The following is a 22,108-nucleotide window of genomic DNA, read 5'->3' as shown; positions in this document are numbered from 1 at the left end:
CTCACTGATCACCAATGTAAGGGACATTCTTCTCACTGATCACCAATGTAAGGGACATTCTTCTCACTGATCACCAATGTAAGGGACATTCTTCTCACTGACCACCAATGTAAGGGACATTCTTCTCACTGATCACCAATGTAAGGAACATTCTTCCCACTGATCACCAATGTAAGGAACATTCTTCTCACTGATCACCAATGTAAGGGACATTCTTCCCACTGATCACCAATGTAAGGGACATTCTTCTCACTGATCACCAATGTAAGGGACATTCTTCTCACTGATCACCAATGTAAGGGACATTCTTCCCACTGATCACCAATGTAAGGGACATTCTTCTCACTGATCACCAATGTAAGGGACATTCTTCTCACTGATCACCAATGTAAGGGACATTCTTCTCACTGATCACCAATGTAAGAGACATTCTTCCCACTGATCACCAATGTAAGGGACATTCTTCCCACTGATCACCAATGTAAGGGACATTCTTCTCACTGATCACCAATGTAATGAACATTCTTCTCACTGATCACCAATGTAAGGGACATTCTTCTCACTGATCACCAATGTAAGGGACATTCTTCTCACTGATCACCAATGTAAGGAACATTCTTCTCACTGATCACCAATGTAAGGGACATTCTTCCCACTGATCACCAATGTAAGGGACATTCTTCTCACTGATCACCAATGTAAGGAACATTCTTCCCACTGATCACCAATGTAAGGGACATTCTTCTCACTGATCACCAATGTAAGGGACATTCTTCTCACTGATCACCAATGTAAGGGACATTCTTCTCACTGATCACCAATGTAAGGGACATTCTTCCCACTGATCACCAATGTAAGGGACATTCTTCCCACTGATCACCAATGTAAGGGACATTCTTCTCACTGATCACCAATGTAAGGGACATTCTTCCCACTGATCACCAATGTAAGGAACATTCTTCTCACTGATCACCAATGTAAGGGACATTCTTCCCACTGATCACCAATGTAAGGAACATTCTTCTCACTGATCACCAATGTAAGGGACATTCTTCCCACTGATCACCAATGTAAGGGACATTCTTCTCACTGATCCCAATGTAAGGAACATTCTTCCCACTGATCACCAATGTAAGGGACATTCTTCCACTGATCACCAATGTAAGGAACATTCTTCCCACGGATCACCAATGTAAGGAACATTCTTCCCACTGATCACCAATGTAAGGAACATTCTTCCCACTGATCACCAATGTAAGGAACATTCTTCCCACTGATCACCAATGTAAGGAACATTCTTCTCACTGATCACCAATGTAAGGAACATTCTTCTCACTGATCCCCAATGTAAGGGACATTCTTCCCACTGATCACCAATGTAGGGACATTCTTCTCACTGATCACCAATGTAAGGGACATTCTTCTCACTGATCACCAATGTAAGGGACATTCTTCTCACTGATCACCAATGTAAGGGACATTCTTCTCACTGATCACCAATGTAAGGGACATTCTTCCCACTGATCACCAATGTAAGAGACATTCTTCTCACTGATCACCAATGTAAGAGACATTCTTCCCACTGATCACCAATGTAAGGGACATTCTTCCCACTGATCACCAATGTAAGGGACATTCTTCTCACTGATCACCAATGTAATGAACATTCTTCTCACTGATCACCAATGTAAGGGACATTCTTCTCACTGATCACCAATGTAAGGGACATTCTTCTCACTGATCACCAATGTAAGAGACATTCTTCCCACTGATCACCAATGTAAGGAACATTCTTCTCACTGATCACCAATGTAAGGAACATTCTTCTCACTGATCACCAATGTAAGGGACATTCTTCTCACTGATCACCAATGTAAGGGACATTCTTCCCACTGATCACCAATGTAAGAGACATTCTTCTCACTGATCACCAATGTAAGGGACATTCTTCCCACTGATCACCATTGTAAGGAACATTCTTCTCACTGATCACCAATGTAAGGGACATTCTTCTCACTGATCACCAATGTAAGGGACATTCTTCTCACTGATCACCAATGTAAGGGACATTCTTCCCACTGATCACCATGTAAGGAACATTCTTCCCACTGATCACCAATGTAAGGAACATTCTTCTCACTGATCACCAATGAAGGGACATTCTTCCCACTGATCACCAATGTAAGGGACATTCTTCCCACTGATCACCAATGTAAGGAACATTCTTCTCACTGATCACCAATGTAAGGGACATTCTCTCACTGATCACCAATGTAAGGGACATTCTTCCCACTGATCACCAATGTAAGGAACATTCTTCTCACTGATCACCAATGTAAGGAACATTCTTCTCACTGATTACCAATAGAAGGGATATTTTCCCACTGATCACCAATGTAAGGGACATTCTTCCCACTGATCACCAATGTAAGGGACATTCTTCCCACTGATCACCAATGTAAGGGACATTCTTCTCACTGATCACCAATGTAAGGAACATTCTTCCCACTGATCACCAATGTAAGGGACATTCTTCCCACTGATCACCAATGTAAGGGACATTCTTCTCACTGATTACCAATAGAAGGGATATTTTCCCACTGATCACCAATGTAAGGGACATTCTTCTCACTGATCACCAATGTAAGGAACATTCTTCTCACTGATCACCAATGTAAGGGACATTCTTCTCACTGATCACCAATGTAAGGGACATTCTTCCCACTGATCACCAATGTAAGGGACATTCTTCCCACTGATCACCAATGTAAGGGACATTCTTCTCACTGATCACCAATGTAAGGAACATTCTTCCCACTGATCACCAATGTAAGGGACATTCTTCTCACTGATCACCAATGTAAGGGACATTCTTCTCACTGATCACCAATGTAAGGAACATTCTTCTCACTGATCACCAATGTAAGGGACATTCTTCCCACTGATCACCAATGTAAGGAGCATTCTTCTCTCTGATCACCAGCGTAATGTCCCACATGCAGCTCCGGTGTCTTGTTGTTGGAAACGTGCAAGGTCGAGCGTCCTGATTGGTTCTGCAAACACAGATTTGCGACGCTTCTGTTTTTTTTTTTTTTTTTGAAGAGTCCCGTTGACTTAATCCTGGAAAAGACAGATGCCAATAGCAGTTATCTGCGCGGCGTTTGCCCTTTAGAAGACGGACAGGGGACTTCAGAACTTGTGACAGACTTTGGATGCACAGAAAAATATCCATGTGGATAGTAATTAAAAATAGATTGAAGCGCGGTGGCAGCGGCGGCGCTCCTCTGTTCAGCATCTGTCCGCAGTCTGTCAAAAAATGAAGCTTGGATCGTGAAAAAGACATGAAAGCGGGCCACGGGCTGGACACAAATTATGTCTCATTTTGTATCATCACCGGAGTCCATTATTTCTGGTGAACAGATTTCTATTTGCTAATGATGGGAGAAAAGGGGGGTTTTAAGGCGCAAAGAAAACAAGAATACAGAAAAATATAAATTGAATGAATTAAAATTGATACAGAATGAATACACAGAATAAACAATTCCAAGATAAATCACTGATATACAAATATAGATGCAAATCTGATTGGTCTCTACGCGTTTCGCCATGTAATATGACTTTCCTCAGGAGAACTTTGATATCAGGCACAATGCATAGGATCACTATTATGAAAAAGATACACATTTGAAGCACATGCACCCAACGCCCCTCTGATCCCCTGTGTCCTAACCCTACCCCTAGATCAGTGATGGAGAACCTCGGCACCCCAGATGTTTTGGAACTACATTTCCCATGATGCTCATGCACCCTGCAGTGTAGGGGAGCATCATGGGAAATGTAGTTCCAAATCATCCGGGGTGCCGAGGTTCCCCATCACTGTCCTAGACTCCATGACTCAAGATGTGCGGAGTGACTCCAGCTAAATTGGTTTTGCAGCAAAGTAACCAATCCCCCCCCTCTCCCTCTCTCTCTCTCTCTCTTCCTCTCCCCTTCTCTCTCTCCCCCTCTCTCTCTCTTCCTCTCCCCTTCTCTCTCTCCCTCTCTCTCCCCCTCTCTCCATCTCCCCTTCTCTCTCTCTATCTCCCCTTCTCTCTCTCCCTCTCTCTCCCCCTCTCTCTTCCTCTCCCCTTCTCTCTCTCCCCCTCTCTCCCTCTCTCTCCCCCTCTCTCCTCTCTCTCCCCCCCTCTTCCTCTCCCCTTCTCTCTCTCCCCTCTCTCTCCCCCTCTCTTCCTCTCCCCTTCTCTCTCTCCCTCTCTCTCCCCCCTCTCTCTCTTTTCCCCTCCCTCTCTCCTTCTCTCCCCCCCCCCCCTCTCTCTCCTCTTTCTCCCCCTCCCTCCACCTCTCTCCCTCTCCCCTTCTCTCTCTCCCCCTCTCTCCCTCTCTTTTCCTCTCCCTCTCTCCTTCTCTCCCCCTCTCTCTCCCTCTTCCTCTCCCCCTCTCTCCCTCTCTCTCTATCTTTCTCTCTCCTCTTTCTCCCTCTCCCTCCACCTCCCTCCCTTTCTCTCCCTCCTCTCCCCCTCCCTCTATCTTTCTCCCTCCTCTTTCTCCCCCTCCCTCCACCTCTCTCCCTTTCTCTCTCTCTTCCTCTCCCCCTCTCTCCCTCTCTCGCTAACTCTCCCCCCTCTCTCCCCCTCTCTCTCTCTCTCTCTTCCTCTCCCCCTCTCTCTCCCCCTCTCTCTCCCTCTTCCTCTCCTCCTCTCTCTCTCTCCCTCTCCCCCTCTCTCTCCCTCCTCTCCCCCTCTCTCTATCTTTCTCTCTCCTCTTCCCCTCTCCCCCTCCCTCCACCTCTCTCCCTTTCTCTCTCTCTTCCTCTCCCTCTCTCTCCCTCTCTCCCCCTCTCTCTCCCTCTCTCCCCCTCTCTCTCTTCCTCTTCCCCTCTCTCTCCCTTTTCCTCTCCCCCTCTCTCTCTCTTCCTCTCCCCCTCTCTCTCTCCCACTCTCTACCTCTCTCTTTTCCTCTCCCCTCTCTCTCCTTCTCCCTTTCTTTCTTCCTCTCCCTCGCTCTTTCTCTCTCTCACTCTCTCTCCTCTCCTCTTTTTCCTCTCCCTCACTTTCTCTCCTTCTCTCTCTCTTCCTCTCCCCCTCTCTCTCCCCCTCTGTCCCTCTCTCTTTTCCTCTCCCTCTTTCCCTCTCTCTCTCTCTCTTTTCCTCTCCCTCTCTCCCCCTCCCTCTCTCTCTCTTTTCCTCCCCCTCTGTCCCTCTCTTTCTCTTTCCCTCTCCCTCTTTCCCCCTCTCTCTCTCTTTTCCTTTCCCTCTCTATCTCCTCTAACTCTCTCCTCCCCCCCCACTCCCCCTCTCTCTATCTTTCTCTCTCTCCTCTCCTCTTTTCCCTCTCCCTCGCTCTTTCTCTTGCTTTTTCTCTCTCTCTCTCTCTCCTCTTTTCCCTCTCCCTCACTTTCTCTCTCTCTCTCTCTCTCTTACCCCCCCCCGTGAGGAGTTTCAGCCTCCAGCATCTATAATAAGGGTGTCGGAATGGAACAAAACCTGTTTTTACGTTAATTAAGTCCAAATGGTTCCACTTGAGAGTTGTTCCCGTTGGAAGGGCCTGAGCCTCGTTTTATGGACTGATAAAACATTCGGGAGTTCGGTGAATGTAGAAAACATGTCGGTCGGGCCGCGGCAGCTTGTTTGATGGCTCATCTGCAGCCAGGAATGAGCGGACAGATGTACGAGGGCCGAAAATTTCCTCCTCCTCCTCCCACGCGGTGAAGGTAATTTTCCATTGGCAGGTACCAGGAATATCAATCTAAAGAGACACAAAGATCCTGAATCCGGACTTCCTCACAGGGAAATCGGCAGATTTTCATTTACCAAATTTTTGGCCAAAATTGGGACAATTTGGTTGGAGAGCATTGGAGTCAATGGGAAAGGTGGAACCGAGGGGCTTTTTGGTCAATTATACAATGTATCTAAGTTTTATTGTTTCTCTCGATTTCACCTTGTGATCCTGCCTGAAACACACTTCCTGTCCTGGGGTGACAACACTCAACAGGAATAATGTCCCATCATTGGTGTCAGTGGGAGGAATAGTGCCCCATCATTGGTGTCAGTGGGAGGAATAGTGTCCCATCATTGGTGTCAGTGGGAGGAATAGTGTCCCATCATTGGTATTAGTGGGGGGAATAGTGTCCCATCATTGGTTTCAGTGGAAGGAATAGTGTCCCATCATTGGTGTCAGTAGAAGGAATAGTGTCCCATCATTGGTATCAGTGGGAGGAATAATGTCCCATCATTGGTGTCAGTGGGGGGAATAGTGTCCCATCATTGGTGTCAGTGGGAGGAATAGTGTCCCATCATTGGTGTCAGTGGGGGGAATAGTGTCCCATCATTGGTGTCAGTGGGAGGAATAGTGTCCCATCATTGGTGTCAGTGGGAGGAATAGTGTCCCATCATTGGTATCAGTGGGAGGAATAGTGTCCCATCATTGGTGTCACTGGGAGGAATAGTGTCCCATCATTGGTGTCAGTGGGAGAAATAGTGTCCCATCATTGGTATCCCTGGGAGGAATAGTGTCCCATCATTGGTGTCAGTGGGAGGAATAGTGTCCCATCATTGGTGTCACTGGGAGGAATAGTGTCCCATCATTGGTGTCACTGGGAGGAATAGTGTCCCATCATTGGTGTCACTGGGAGGAATAGTGTCCCCATCATTGGTGTCAGTGGGAGGAATAGTGTCCGATCATTGGTGTCAGTGGGAGGAATAGTGTCCCATCATTGGTGTCAGTGGGAAGAATAGTGTCCCCATCATTGGTGTCAGTGGGACTGGTTGATCGCAGCCAATAACAGCAGTCACGTGATTGGAAAGCCTGGCTCCGCCTCCTCGCATTTAGATCCCTTAAAGGGCCGGTGGTAAGGGGTTAATAACAACATGACCACCATAAAGATTATTTTCGGAGATTTCCCAGGTTGGGGTCACATTGACTTTAATCATCGTTCCCAGAACCCTCCATTGAACTTACGTAACTCCTCATACCGGTTACAACCGCGTCCTAATTCTACGTGACGTTTGGATGCTCCTCATATTTAATCCACCTTCATTTCCTGGAGATATGCGGCCCGCAGATTAGAGCTCCCCCTCCCCCCCTCCTCTAGCGGGATTTTTATTTTTTATCTATTTAATAAGAGAAGGTTCTCTTATCGCCCCCCCCCCTCCCCTCCCCCGCTCACATCTGGAATCATTCTTCCCCCTTTTATTGGGAAATGAGTTCCACGGCCGCGATGTGTCTGTTTGAATGTCAGAATTATCTCGTCTCCTCCAATCCCGGCGGTTAGAGGGGAAGAGTTAAAGGATTACATTGTAAATGTTCTGGAATCCAGGATTTCATCGCAATCAGCCCGAGATGAAGGCGAAGGAGGACTCGGGTCCCGGGAGGGATTTTGGCGGCCCCCGCGCTCGTTATCTGTGGAACGCCAAGACGCTTCGTGGGGTTTTCTGACCTAGAAGTAAGGTGACCATATTTCCAAACTGGCATTCAGGGACACCCCGCCCCCCCTAACCAAAAAAAGATGAGGGGGCGGGGGGGGATTTAGTCTCGGGGTTGATGGGGAATTTGGTGGTCAGGTGAATGTGCCACTTGCCACCAGATGCGGTGCTGCTGTCACTTCCTCTGCATGAGCCACGTGCATTGAAGGAAAGTAGTGGAGCAGTGGCGTCGGCAGGGGGGGGGGCTAGGGGGGCTGGAGCCCCTGAATGTGACCCCGAAAAGTCCAGAGTCTCATGCTGGCAGGTCTCCATTGTTAGCCCCGAGCGAGTGGCGAGCGGCGGGACCGATCTGATCCCAAGCGCCACCGAATGTGGCCGAGTGTGGCCGAGTGCGGCAGCAGGTCCCGCCTTCTGGAGCCTACGCAACGCCTATGATGGACGTCCCACTGGTCCAATGCCGGGACGTGTGACGTCCATCATAGGCGCTGTGCAGGCTCCAGAAGGCGGGAAATACAATGCGGCCGCCGCACCTCATCTCCGCTCGGGCGGCTCTCCTCCCCTCCTCGGCTCTCCTCTCTTCTTCGGCTCTCTCCTCTGCCAGAGGCTCCTCGGCTCTCCTCCCCGCAGGCTCCTCAGCTCTCTCCTCCCCCCCAGGCTCCTTGGCTCTCTCCTACCACCAAGCTCCTCGGCTCTCCTCCCCCCATGCTCCTCAGCTCTCTCCCCCCCCCCCCCCAGGCTTCTTGGCTCTCTCCTACCACCAAGCTCCTCGGCTCTCCTCCCCCCAGGCCCCTCGGCTCTATCCTCCCCCCAGGCCCCTCGGCTCTATCCTTCCCCCAGGCTCCTCGGCTCTCTCCTCCCCCCCAGGCTCCTCGGCTCTCTCCTCCCCCAGGCTCCTCGGTTCTCTCCTCCCCCCTAGGCTCCTCGGCTCTCCTCCCCCCAGGCCCCTCGGCTCTCTCCTCCCCCCAGGCTCCTCGGCTCTCTCCTCCCCCCAGGCTCATCGGCTCTCTCCTCCCCCCCAGGCTCCTAGGCTCTCCTCCCCCTAGGCTCCTCGGCTCTCTCTCCCCCTCAGGCTCCTCAGCTCTCTCCTCCCCCAGACTCCTTGGCTCTCTCCTCCCCCCCAGGCTCCTTGGCTCTCCTCTTCTCCAGGCTCCTCGGCTCTCTCCTCCCCCAGGCCCCTCGGCTCTCTCCTCCCCCCAGGCTCCTCGGCTCTCTCCTCCCCTCAGGCTCCTCGACTCTCCTCCCCCCCAGGCTTTTCAGCTCTCCTCCCCCCAGGCTCCTTGGCTCTCTTCTCCCCCCAGGCCCCTCGGCTCTATCCTCCCCCCAGGCTCCTCAGATCTCCTCCCCTCCAGGCTCCTCGGCTCTCTCCTCCCCCCAAGCTCCTCGGCTCTCTCCTCCCCTTCAGGCTCCTCGGCTCTCCTCTCCTCCTTGGACGACTGACGGAATGACTGCCTTCTGTGACACCACGGCTGACCTGAGGTTGATCAGACAGTGTATGTAAATGGACTGTGACTGGGCCATTCTAACACATGAATATGCTTTGATCTAAACCATTCCATTGTAGCTCTGGCTGTACTTTAGGGTCGTTGTCCTGCTGGAAGGTGAACCTCCCCCCGGTCTCAAGTCTTTTGCAGACTCTAACAGGTTTTCTTCTAAGATTGTCCTGTATTTGTCTCCATCCATCTTCCCATCAACTCTGACCAGCTTCCCTGTCCCTGCTGAAGAAAAGCCTCCCCACCACATGATGCTGCCACCACCATGTTTCACGGTGGGGATGGTGTGTTCAGGATGATGTGCAGTGTTAGTTTTCCCCCACACAAAGTTGAATTTTGGTGTCATGTGACCGGAGCCCCTTCTTCCACATGTTTGCTGTGTCCCCTCCCCCACATGGCTTCTTACAAACAGGACTTCTTATGTCTTTCTTTCTCCAATGTCTTTCTTCTCGTCACTCTTCCATAAAGGGCAGATTTGTGGAGAGACCACTAATAGTTGTCCTGTGGACAGATTCTCCCCCCTGAGCTGTGCAGCTCCTGTGCAGCTCCTCCAGAGTTACCATGGGCCTCTTGGCTTCTTCTCTGATGAATGCTCTCCTTGACCGGCCCGGTCAGTTTAGGTGGACGGCCGTGTCTTGGTAGGTTTGCAGTTGTGCCATACTCTTTCCATTTTCCGATGATGGATTGAACAGAAGCTCCGTGAGATCTTCAAAGCTTGGGAGATTTTTCTTTTATAACCTAACCCTGCTTTATACTTCTCCACAACTTTATCCCTGACCTGTCTGGTGTGTTCCTTGGCCTTCATGATGCTGTTTGTTCAGTAAGGTTCTCTAACAAACCTCTGAGGGCTTCACAGAACAGCTGTATTTATACTGAGATTAAGTGACACACAGGTGGAACTCTATTTACTAATCAGGTGACATCTGAAGGCAATTGGTTCCTGCGTAGAATTGGGGGGGGGGGGGCAGTAACAGCTGCGAAGGGAATGGATTTCATGGCGGAGCTCCTACTGTTCTCCCGGTGAGGTCTCTCCTCCGAGTCGCCGGTCTTCACGCTCCCCTCGCAGTGTCTCTCTCTCTTTCGCTCTCACATGTGCGCGATCTTTGTGAGTCAGTTAATGAGCCCCCGTCTCCCTTTCTTCTCCTCTAATAACCCATAATGCATCTTCCAGACCCTCCTCGCCGTTCAGCTGCTGCCGGTAACGAGGGGCTTGTAAAAATGCGCGGTAATGGCGGTGCCCCTCGCTGGGCTCTGGAAGCTGGGAATATTCCCTCCCCTCCCCCTCCTCCTCCGCATCGGGGGCTAAATTCCACAGGCTTTTTCATTTTTTTGGGGGGCGACGTTCCCGCCTCAAAGCCCCCCCGCCGTGTATGGACGCAAAACCTACGAGAAAAAAAAACGCGGTCGGAAGCGCAAAAAAAAAAAAGAGAGATTTCCTGCGGAGTTAAAAGCAAAGACAAGACCACTTAAATACGCCACATAAAATTAGATTCCCGTAAAAAAAAAAAAAAGCCATAAAATCGAAAAGTCGCAGAACGCCGTCGTATATGTCATTGGCGGGGTGCGGGTAAATCGTACGTAGCGGGGGCGGGCGGGATCCGCGGATTACGCTCAGCGATTTTATTTAATGTGACCGAGCCGCAGAAAAACAGATGAGCGTTTAGAATGGAAACATCGGACGTCTCGAGTATAATTCCATATGGATAATCGCGCCGCTGATGGCTCCCATTACGGCCCCCCCCCCCTCGTCATACGCGAACCCCAACTCACCCTTGAAATTCGCTGCACATGTGGAGAAGTAGGAAGGAGAGTCGGCACCTGGAAATCTGATTCCTCTCTGTGATCTCTCCGCCAAGAACGGGCGTGAGGATCCGAAAGTCAAGGTGCGGCGGTGGGACCGCGGCGATGGAAAGCGATGTCTACATCCAACAGGGACGCCCCACTTCCCTCCGGTCTCCTGTACAGATGTACCGGCCCCTCTGCTGGCATGTGCCGCGAATTTGCCACAATTTTCTCGCGATTCACGGGGTCAAACTCTCAGTTTTTTAGGCTAGGTTCACACTGCTGAGTCTTCAAAACCGCGATTTCAAGGTGGCGATTTTGTCGCGATTTTCGGCTGCAATTTTAGGGAATGCCAGTCTATAGAGCTGAATTTGCATCGCACACGGATCAAACTCAGGCTAGGTTCACACTGCAGCGAATTCAAAATCGCGTGATTTCGAGGTGGCGATTTTGGCGCGATTTGCGGCTGCAATTTCAGGGAATGCCAGTCTATAGAGCTGAATTCGCATCGCACACGGATCAAACTCAGGCTAGGTTCACACTGCTGCGAAATTCAAAATCGCGGTAAAATCACGATTTTACCGCGATTTCGCGGCCGTGTTTTTGCTGCGATTTCAAGGAATGCCGGTCTATAGAGCTGAATTTGCATCGCACGCGGTTCAAACTCGCACAGGACACTTTTTAAAGGGCCGGTTCACACTGCTGCGAATTCAATTTGCGAATTTGATCCGTTGCGATCGCTCAAATTCGCAAGTCATTTTACTGACATTAGTTTTCCATGAGCGCCGTTCACATCGATGGCGTTATGAATCGAAGCTGCGTCAGGCTAGGTTCGCACTGCTGCAAATTCAAAATCGTGGTAAAATCGCGATTTTACCGCAATTTCGCAGCTGTGTTTTTGCCGCGATTTCAGGAATACCAGTCTATAGAGCTGAATTTGCATCGCACACGGATCAAACTCACACCGGAACCCTTTTTCCCGCAGTTAAGATTCGCACCACACTGATGTGAACGGCGCTCATGGAAAACAATGTTATTTTAGCGACTCAAATTCGCAAAATAATTTGCAGCCACAAAAAAAAGTGTCCTGTGCGAGTTTGATCCGTGTGCGATGCAAATTCAGCTCTGTAGACTGGCATTCCCTGAAATCGCGGCCGCGAATCGCAGCAAAATCGCACGATTTTGAAGACGCAGTAGTGTGAACCGGCCCTTAGGCCCCCTTTCACACTACGACGACTTCAAAGTTGCGCAATTTTATCGCAATTTTGCCGTGATTCGCGGGTCGCGATTTTGCCAGGATTTCAGGGAATGCGTGTGTCAGGCTAGGTTCAGACTGCTGCAAATTCAAAATCACGCGATTTTACTGCGATTTTGCCGCGATTTCAGGGAATTACAATCTATAGAGCTGAATTTGCATCGCACACGGATCAAACTCGCACAGGACACCTTTTTTAACGCAGCTTGGATCCGCAACGCATTGACGTAAACGCCGGCACTCATGGAAAACAATGTCAGTAAAATGACTTGCGAATTTGAGCGATCGCGATGGATCAAATTCGCAATTGAATTCGCAGCAGTGAGAACCCAGCCTCACACAGGACCCTTCACACTGCTGCGAATTCAATTGCGAATTTGATCCGTTGCGATCGCTCAAATTCGCAGTTCATTTGGGTTGCGGGTCCAAACTGCATTAAAAAAAGGGTCCTGTGCGAGTTTGATCCGTGTGCGATGCAAATTCAGCTCTATAGACTGGCATCCCCTGAAATCGCGGCAAAATTCGAGGCAAAATCGCGGTAAAATCATGCGATTTTTCTAATTCGCAGCAGTGTGAACCTAGCCTGAAAAAGGGTCCTGTCACGGTCAAACTCGCACAGGACCCTTTTTTTAAAGGGCCGGTTCACAATGCTGCGAATTCAATTGCGAATTTTGTTGCGATCGCTCAAATTCGCAAGTCATTTTACTGACATAGTTTTCCATTTCGGTCTGATCTCTATAGATGTATATAAAATGCACTTTTTATCTATCAAAAAGTGTTTCCCAGTGCTGAACCTTTCGCCCTGGTTCACACTGGGTACGATTTGGAACGATTTGAGATGCGATTTGACATGTCAAATCGCATCTCAAATCGGCAGCATTTGCCGGCAATTGTCGGCAATGGCACTGTCCTAATCAGTGCGACGCCGCATCTGCGATTTCAAAAAGTAGTTCCTGTACTACTTTTTGCGATTTCGGGCCGCGATTTACATTAAATTGCGGCCGAAATCGCGGCAAAATCGCAGCAAAATCGCGGTAAATCGCGCATTTTACCGCAATTTTGAATTCGCAGCAGTGTGAACCTAGGCTGCATCTGATTTCTAAATTGCTGCATTTTTAGATTCCAAGAGCCAATATAAAGACATAGTAGTGGAAAATAAGCACTTGTGGGTTTAACCAATCGTATGTTTTTGTACAATTCTCCTTTAAGGGGGCGTGGCAAGGGGGTGTGTCTTATGCCTGCATACTTTTGCCGATAGGTGTCCCTCATTTCCATCTCAGAAAGTTGGGAGGTATGGGCTCGAGATGACTGCTTATGGGGCGTGGCTTGTGGCTGATGGAGTAGGCAGCACGGCCTGTGAGCTCCGCCAAAACTCTGAGCATATACCCTGACAGAAAGATCCTGAAACATCCACAACACCCATCGCCTACACCGGAGGGTCCCTCCCTACGTCCCCCGATCCGGCGGTGCAGTTTTCTCCGCAAATCGGCGGCGGACACGTCTCGCAAAAGCGTCAAGGACTCTATGCAGGCCTCAGAGCGTGGAGGCCAAGACGGCGCCCCGACCCAGCGCTCGACCAAGGAGGCAGCCAATGCGGATATTCAGCGGAACTCTGGGGAAGGGTGGCATACTTAAAACACCCTCTCATCTCGCGGATGCCTCCGATCAGGAGTCCCCTGAAACAGGGCCGTGTGAAGGAATTAGGGGGCCCCAAGCCAAATGGACATGGAGGCCCCCCCCAGTGTGCCCATCAATTGTCGCTACTGTGCCCCATAAAATGCTGCCAGTGTGCCTATCAATTGCCGCTACTGTGCTCCATCAGATGCTGCCAGTGTGCCTATCAATTGTCGCTTCTGTGCCCCATAAAATGCTGCCAGTGTGCCCATCAATTGTAGCTACTGTGCCCCATCAGATGCTGCCAGTGTGCCCATCAATTGCCGCTACTGTGCCCCATCAGATCCTACCAGTGTGCCCATCATTTGTTGCTACTGTGCCCCATCAAATGCTGCCAGTGTGCCCATCAATTGTCGCTACTGTGCCCCATCAAATGCTGCCAGTGTGCCCATCAATTGTCGCTACTGTGCCCCATCAAATGCTGCCAGTGTGCCCATCAATTGTCGCTACTGTGCCCCATCCGATGCTGCCAGTGTGCCCATCAATTGTCGCTACTGTGCCCCATCAAATGCTACCAGTGTGCCCATCAATTGCCGCTACTGTTTTTCATTTGCTTTGCTCACCTTTTTATCTGCCTGGACTCTCTGTCACTCAGTCTGGTCTGGTGGGGCAAACTTCAGCGCCGGTCTTCTCTTCCTGGTTCCCTGGTCCAGGCAGGCAGTCGGCCGGGCCGCTCGGGCGGGAGGAGGAGGTCACGTTGGAGATTTTTGCGGCCCTACGCTGCAGCGGAGGTCCTCGGGAAGGGAACAGCTGGCTCTAAGGCACTGGTCTGGCATGGCAGAATGCCGCCGCCGCCGCACTGACTGGACTGGAGGTTGGAGGGAGGACTCAGAGTCAGCGGTGAGTGCTGCTGCTGCACACTGAGTGAGCACTCAGTGTGCACTTCCTGTCAGTCCAGCCGGGAACAGGACACTGAATCTCCTGTACCGTGCGGTACTCGGCCGGACTGACAGGAGGAAAGAAGAGGAGCTCGGCTACGCTACAGCCTGGAAAGGGGAAGTTGGGGGCCCCAGGCCAGCTTGGGGCACCAAGCAATTGTTTGCTTTGCCTGCCCTGAAGAGACCCTAGAATAGGCATGGCCGGAGGATGCAGAACTGGCCTTCTCAGGCCTCCTCATGGGACGCAGTGAGCACTCCTGCACAGGCCCTGACAGACCAGGAAAATCAGTCCCCTGAGCCGACCCTGAGGGACATTTTTTCAGCTGTAACATCCTGCAACACCTCTATTAATACACTAACTAATGAGATTAAAGGGGTGAAACTGGAACTGAATACAGTTGGATGGGACATTCAGAAGCTGCGAGATCGCACTACTGCACTGGAAGACAGTGAGCAATGTGGAGGACGATGTTGCTCCCCCTGCAGAGAGAAGTCCGCCATATGCAACCTATTATGACTGGCCATACCGCCCATTTGGAAGACATGGAAAATAGACAGAGGCGCAATAATGTCCGAGCGGTGGGCATACCAGAGAGGGCTGAGGGCAAAAATCCTGTGGAATTTATTGAGATCTGGCTGACTTACACTTTCGGCAAAGATTATTTTTCTTCCATGTTTTGCGGTGGAGAGTCCCGCCTAGAGATGGCCGCTCACTATCTGGAGGACTCGGTAGTGGGAATTGGTAGCGTAAAAAAAAGACTCGGCTTTGCTGTGCCGCATTAATTCACAGAAGGCTCAGACACAGGAGACCACAGATAAACCAAAAGTGGATGGGAATTACGAGCCAGACCCCCCTTGCCAAATACACATTTCAGACTCCACATCGATCTCCACTCACTGCTGATTAATTCAATTAAGCCACAGTCCTTGCTGTTAATTGATTTTTATTTTTGCTGCACGAGGACTGGAAAGATCTTCAGTTTATGTTTAATTAGTCTTAATTTATATTCTAGGCAAATTCCACTCTTTTTACAGTTTTCATCTGCTGTAAGCGGGTTATTTAAAGACTTATTTCCAATGGCTGTTAAAAGAAAAATCTTGAGCTTTCCAACCGCACAGATAAAATGTTAGAAGAAAACGTTTTTTTTTTTTTTACAATGCTGCTGTTGGCTGGTCAGGTACGGCCTAATCTACAGATTAGATTTCTGAATTTTATAAATCAATTCATTCCGGACACAATATCCATCTAAAGTGTCATTTTTTTTGAACAAGCTCTACCTTATGCCAGGGACTTTGCCTAGGCTGAGATGTGTCAGGCCCTGTACACACGACCAGGGATGGACTGGCCATTGGGACTACAGGGAGTTTCCCGGTGGGCCGATGGCTCAGTGGGCCGGCTTCAGTGACAGCAGACCGCCCCCCTCGGCTCCTCTGTCTCTCCCTTCCCGCAGCGCTCACCTCCTCTCTCTCCCCGCAGCGCTTACCTGGGGGGAACAGAGAAGCAGGGGGAGGACCAGAGGAGCAGGGGGAGCGGGACAGACAGCTGACTCAACAGCTATGGCCTGGGAGTTTCTCACTTCTGCCTAATCTTGTCCCATAAGGGGGGGGGGGGCACCAAACTGATTCTTTGCCCCGGGTGAAATAATGTGTAGCTTTCCCACTGGTCCTGCCTAAAAGAGTACCAGTACCAGCCGTTCTACTCTAATAAACTAGAATGGCTAGTGGCTAGTGAAGGGGGAGAGGGGGCTTGGGTGGCCGGGGGGGGGGGGTGTGGGAGTTGTCCGGCCGCCATGGGAGAGACCTGTCAAAGTGGGCCAGTCTGGATGAAGTCCAGGGCCAAATTTCTGTCCCAGTCCAGCCCTGGCGGCCGGACAACTCCTGCACCTTCCCCCGGCCACCTAAGCCCCCTCTCCCCCTTCACTAGCCATTCTAGTTTATTAGAGTAGAACGGCTGGTGCTGGTACTCTTATAGGCAGTACCAGTGGGGAAGCTCGACATTATTTCACCTGGGGCAAAGAATCAGTTTGGTGCCCCCCCCCCCCCCTTATGGGACAAGAATAGGCAGAAGTGAGAAACTCCCAGGCCATAGCTGTTGTGTCAGCTGTCTGTACCCTCCCCCCTGCTCCTCTGTCGCCCCCCCTGCTCCTCTGGTCCTCCCCCTGTTTCTCTGTTCCTCCCAGGTGAGCGCTGGGGGGAACCTTCATTCTCATTGGTCAAAGCTCTGCACCTATTTGCCCACCACATTACAAGGGAGGATGTAGTTGTAGGCAGTCTATGTCTGGTGGGACCACTACGGACAAGGTGACTAGAACGGCTCTTTTGTGTCCATTACAGACCTTGTCAATCAAAGAGATGAGGCGGGGCCAGAGCTGCCACCATGCCCGAGACCCCTTTCTGCCTTACTGGTTGGCAACATTCAATTCTCTGTCTGTTGCCTGTAATCTTGTATTTTGTCAGTGTGTTGGCCGAGACCATGACGAGGTGTTCAGTCTGCTCAGGCCTGCGTTGCCTCTAGTTTTCAGGTTTTGTTGTATCAACATCATTTTTGCTGTAAGGGGTATTTGTACTTTTGTCTGCTGACATGCATTCCTCACATATGACTCTTACTAGGTTACTGGCAGGACGTAGCCGCTAGGGATGCCTGGAGACGCAATTTAATCTACCATGGTCCACCTGTCACTGAGGACACCGATATGCATGCCGTGTCTACAACCTGAAGGCGTTATCATTGCGAAAAGACAGACATGTCATACCCCTGAGATAAAGTGGGAAATCATCTTGAGCGCTAACAAAGGACGAGGAAAGAATTATTCTCTGTATAAGAGGTATGTAGCAGTAATTAGCAGTTTCATAGGTATAGATCAGGCATGTCCAAAGTCCGGCCCGTAGGCCAATCGCAGCCCACATTCCGGTTTTGAATGGCCTGCCTGGTTATCTGGACATATAGATCTTTTGTGCCCGCCCCCCCCCCGATGATCTCCCAGCGCCGGGGACACAAAAGATATATATGCTGGCTGCCTTGGAAGGGACAGGGAGGTGGCGGGACGAGTGCCGTACACACACAGGAGGTGAATTTCCTGTTTACGGCCGGCTTCTGTAATAGGAAGTCCCGTCTCCGGCGCTGCCATTGGACGACTGTTCTGTCCATCAAAGGAGGTGGGACTTTCTTATAAAGAGGCCACCGTGTAAACAGGAGATTCTCCTGTAGGTAATCTTTTGCGCTCGTACCGCCCCCTCTTCCTGTTCCCTCCAAGGCTGCAGATGGATGGGCATCAATCAGACTGCACTGATGGCAATGGTAGGTGCTGCATTCCTGGCAATGGTGGGTGCTGCATTCCTGGCAATGGTGGGTGCTGCATTCCTGGCAATGGTGGGTGCTGCATTCCTGGCAATATTGGGTGCTGCATTTCTGGCAATGTTGGGCGCTGCATTCCTGGCAATGTTGGGTGCTGCAGATGGGCACTCGTGAGGCTGCAGATGGGCAGATGACCCTTATTTTGCTTCACAGTTCTTTATTTAAACATTTCTTTACTCACACACAGCCACAAAGGCAAGATAATTCTTGTTGGGCCGTGTATTAGCGCTCGGACGAACGCACTTAGATGGAATTTTAATGGTTCAAAGACTGTCAGGCAAAATGGTCGGCCCTCACGCATGATCACTTCATCAAATCTGGCCCTCTGTGAAAAAAAGTTTGGACACCCCTGGTATAGATGTATATATCTTTACGATAGCCCAGCCCCGCCCCCCACCCATTTGATGGCATGCATTGTTTATACAGGTAACAAAGACTTCCTTAATCCATTAGGAGAAAGTAGAGTATCGAGTAGAGCTGTTAACCTTTAGTGGTCTCTGGCAGTAAGGTCTAAGAGCAGCAAAAGGTAGAACATGTAAAGTATATGGCTAAAAAGCTTGTGGCCACCCAATTACCACCCCCCTCTCGTGGCTATACCATCCCTCACTCTTCTGGGAAGACTTTCAAGTGTCTGTGGGAATTTGTGCCCATTTGAGGGTAGGTACTGATGTTTTAATGAGAAGATCTGGCTCACCCTCAGCATTCCGATTCATCCCAAAGTTGTTCAGAAGGGTTGAGGTCAGGGCTTTGAGTTCCAAGACCATATTCATTAGTCTTTTGGAATTTCTTCCCATGTGAGAGGCCAGGTACTGATGTTGCCCAACATTCCTTCTTCACTGGGCCATCGTCCGAGAGTTTTCCAACATCGGGGGGGCCCCGCCGATCGCTATGCTATATGACCAAACGTATACCCCGGCATATCGGTTTCCTCTCTACCTATTGCTATTGGCCAAAATTATAATTCAGATTTTGATTGCTATCCATCTATATACAGGCAATTGTTGCTCCCGCTCTGTCATTTTTATGTTGACCCTAGTCAACGTTTGGGAATAAAACATAATTGTTGTTCTATATTCATGTATTTTGTATATCGTTTCCCTTTTTTATATATGTGTGTGAGTTCTCCTTATTTTTCAGCAGACAGTGCCTGATAAATGCAATTCTCCTGAGGAAGCTACTACTCGTGGCGAAACATGTTGAGAATGTCAGCTTGTACACTGTACTGTATATCCTTATGATGGATTTTATTCTATTTTTTACCTTTATAAATAAAAAAAAAATTGATATAAATTTGTGTTATAATTTTGCACCCTAAAAATCCCAAAGCCTTCGATTTACCAATTAACAGGATGTGGTGCCAATAATTCACAGTTGATAAGCAAATAATTTCTCCCCTATATGACCAAAAGGTTGTGGACACCTGACCATCACAACCTTACAGAACCATGGCCACCAACATGGAGGTGCCTCCCCCCTATGGCCATTAATAATGGAATCACTTACCATACTGGCTATACTGCCCTCCATACATCTAGGAAGACATTCCGCAAGATTTTTGAGATCGTCAGTGAGAATTTGTGAGGTCGGGTACTGATGTTGGATGAGAAGACCTGGCTCACCATCGGCATTCCAATTCATCCCAAAGTGGTTCAGAAGGGTTGAGGTCAGTGCTTTGAGTTTGTTGGACATCTCATTCTAAAACCATATTTATTAGTCTTTTGGAATTTGTTCCCGTGAGAGGCCAGGTACTGATGTTGCCCAACATGCCTCCTTCACTGAGCCATCGCGAGAGAGCTTTCCAACATCGGGGGGGCCCCACAGATAGCTATGCTATACAACCAAAAGGTTGTGGACACCTGACCATCAGCACCTTATCAGACATCCAGAACTATGGCCACTACTATGCAGTTGCCCCCTCCCTCTATGGCCATTAATATGGAATCACTTACCGTACTGGCTATACTTCCCTCCATACAGCTGGGAAGACATTCCATAGGATTTCTGAGAGCGTCGGTAAGAATGTGTGCCCATTAGTGAGGTCAGTTACTGATATTGGATGAGAAGACCTGGCATTCCAAAGGTGTTTAGTAGGGTTGGGGGGTCAGGGCTTTGGGCTTATTCCAAAATCACGGCCATTAGTCTTTTGGAATAATTTTTTTTTCCTTATGTGAGAGGTCAGGTAATGTTGCCCTGACCTCTTCACTGGGTCATCACCAGAGACCATTCCAACATGGGGGGCCCTACAGATAGCCATGCTATACAACCTAAAGCGGTGGTTCACCCTAAATAACAAGATTCTACCATTAAATCCAGCATACTAGCGTGAGCTGCAGTATGCCTTTATTTTTTTTTGGCGCCGTACTCAGAGTTTAATCCCGTAGTGCAGTTTCAGACTCCCCGCGGGGAATGGGCGTTCCTATGCAGAGGGAAGATGATTGACGGCCAGCTATGGCGCGTCACGCTTCCCGAAAATAGCCGGAGTAGGTCTCGGCTCTTCACGGCGCCTGCGCACAGACGCCGAAGAGCCAAGTCCTATTTCGGCTATTTCCGGGAAGCGTGATGCGCCATAGCCGGCCGTCAATCATCTTCCCTCTGCATAGGAACGCCCATTCCCCGCAGGGAGTCTGAAACTTCACTACGGGATTAAACTGAGTACGGCGCCCAAATTTTATGGAAACCAGAGTGCCACACCAATTTTATAAGCTTGTCAGACATCCAATTACAGAACTATGGAGATGTTCCCGTAACCATTATCAGGAGTTTCCCCCTCCCCTATGGCCATTAATATGGAATCTTCCCCTCTTACTGGCTATACAACATGACCCTCTCTTCTGGGAAGACATTCCACAAGATTTGAGGGCATCTGTGCCTATTGGTGAAGTCAAGTACTATGTTGGATGAGAAGACCTGGATAATATTCAGCATGCCAATTCATCCCATGTTGAGCTCTGGGCAGGACACACAAGTGCCACTACACCAGGTCTTTATAGAACTGGCTTCGTACATAGGGGCACAGTCATGCTGGAACAGAAAAGGGTCTTCAAAGGATTACCACAAGGTTGGAAACTTTATCCTCAAAAAAAAAAAAAAAAAGAGATTTTGGACCATCACACCTATACGTGCTTGTAGGACATCCCATTTCAAAACCATGACCATTAAGGAACTGGCCCAACTTTGTGGCTGTGATAGTCTCTACTTTAGAGGGTGGTCTGTGGGCATTTGTCCCTCAGGTGGTCAGGTACTGGATGTTTGAATGAGAAGACCTGGCTCACAATTCATCCCAAAAGGTGTTCAGTAGGGTTGAGGTCAGGGTTCTGTGCAGGACACTCGAGTTCCTCTATGGGCACCAACCCACTGTGGAATTATGTCTTCTCATCCCGAGGGTGTTCACCTTCGGGATGAGAAGACATAATTCCACAGGTTTTTTCATAAGGTTAAAGTCAGGTACTTCTGTTGGATGAAAAAAGCTTTATACCAAAAAGGCCTTTCAAAACGTAGGGTTGAGCTCAAAACTCTGCGCAGGACACTGGAGTCCACACCAAACTGGTCACACCAAGTCTTTATGGAGCTGGCTTTGTACACGGGGAGGGGGCACAGTCATCATGCTGGAACAGAAAAGGGTCTTCAAAACGGTCACCACAAGGTTGGAAGAGCACAACTGTCTGCCATGTCTTTGTATGATGGCGTTTAGGCGTCTCCAGTGAGGGGCTCTGAGAATACTCCAACATTTGGAGGGGGGTTCACATTCTTTTGGTTATATAGTAGGTGCGACCTTCAGGTTGCCACATACATTTAGCTCTGTATACACTCAAACCGAACAAACATTTTTTTGGAGTTGTTAGGAGCCCTGTACAGTGGAACCTCGGTTTGCGAGTAACATGGTTAACGAGCGTTTTGCAATACGATAACCTTTTTATTTTTATTTTTTAAATGCCAACTTGGTTTGCAAGTACCGCATTTGGCCTGAGGTCGGGGTGCGGTCCCATTCAGAAATACGCTCGAGCCTGAGGTTTGCCGTTGAGGTCAGCCTAGCTGTCCACGTGCCTTTCTGTCCCAAGGCTCTCTGGCACTCCCCACCTCTGGCCGCATGTGATATTGCATGCCATTGAAGTCAATACAGATTTTTTTTTTTTAGTTTCTATTCATTTCAATGGGGAAACTCACTTTGATATGCAAGTACCGCCGCGCTCCTCTGTCTCTCCCTGCCCGCAGCACTCACCTGGGGGGGGGGCAGAGAAGCGCGCGGGGGGGAA

The sequence above is a fragment of the Rana temporaria genome, chromosome 9 (genome assembly GCF_905171775.1).
Source record: "Rana temporaria chromosome 9, aRanTem1.1, whole genome shotgun sequence".
NCBI lineage: Eukaryota > Metazoa > Chordata > Amphibia > Anura > Ranidae > Rana > Rana temporaria.
This window is presented reverse-complemented; position numbering follows the sequence as displayed.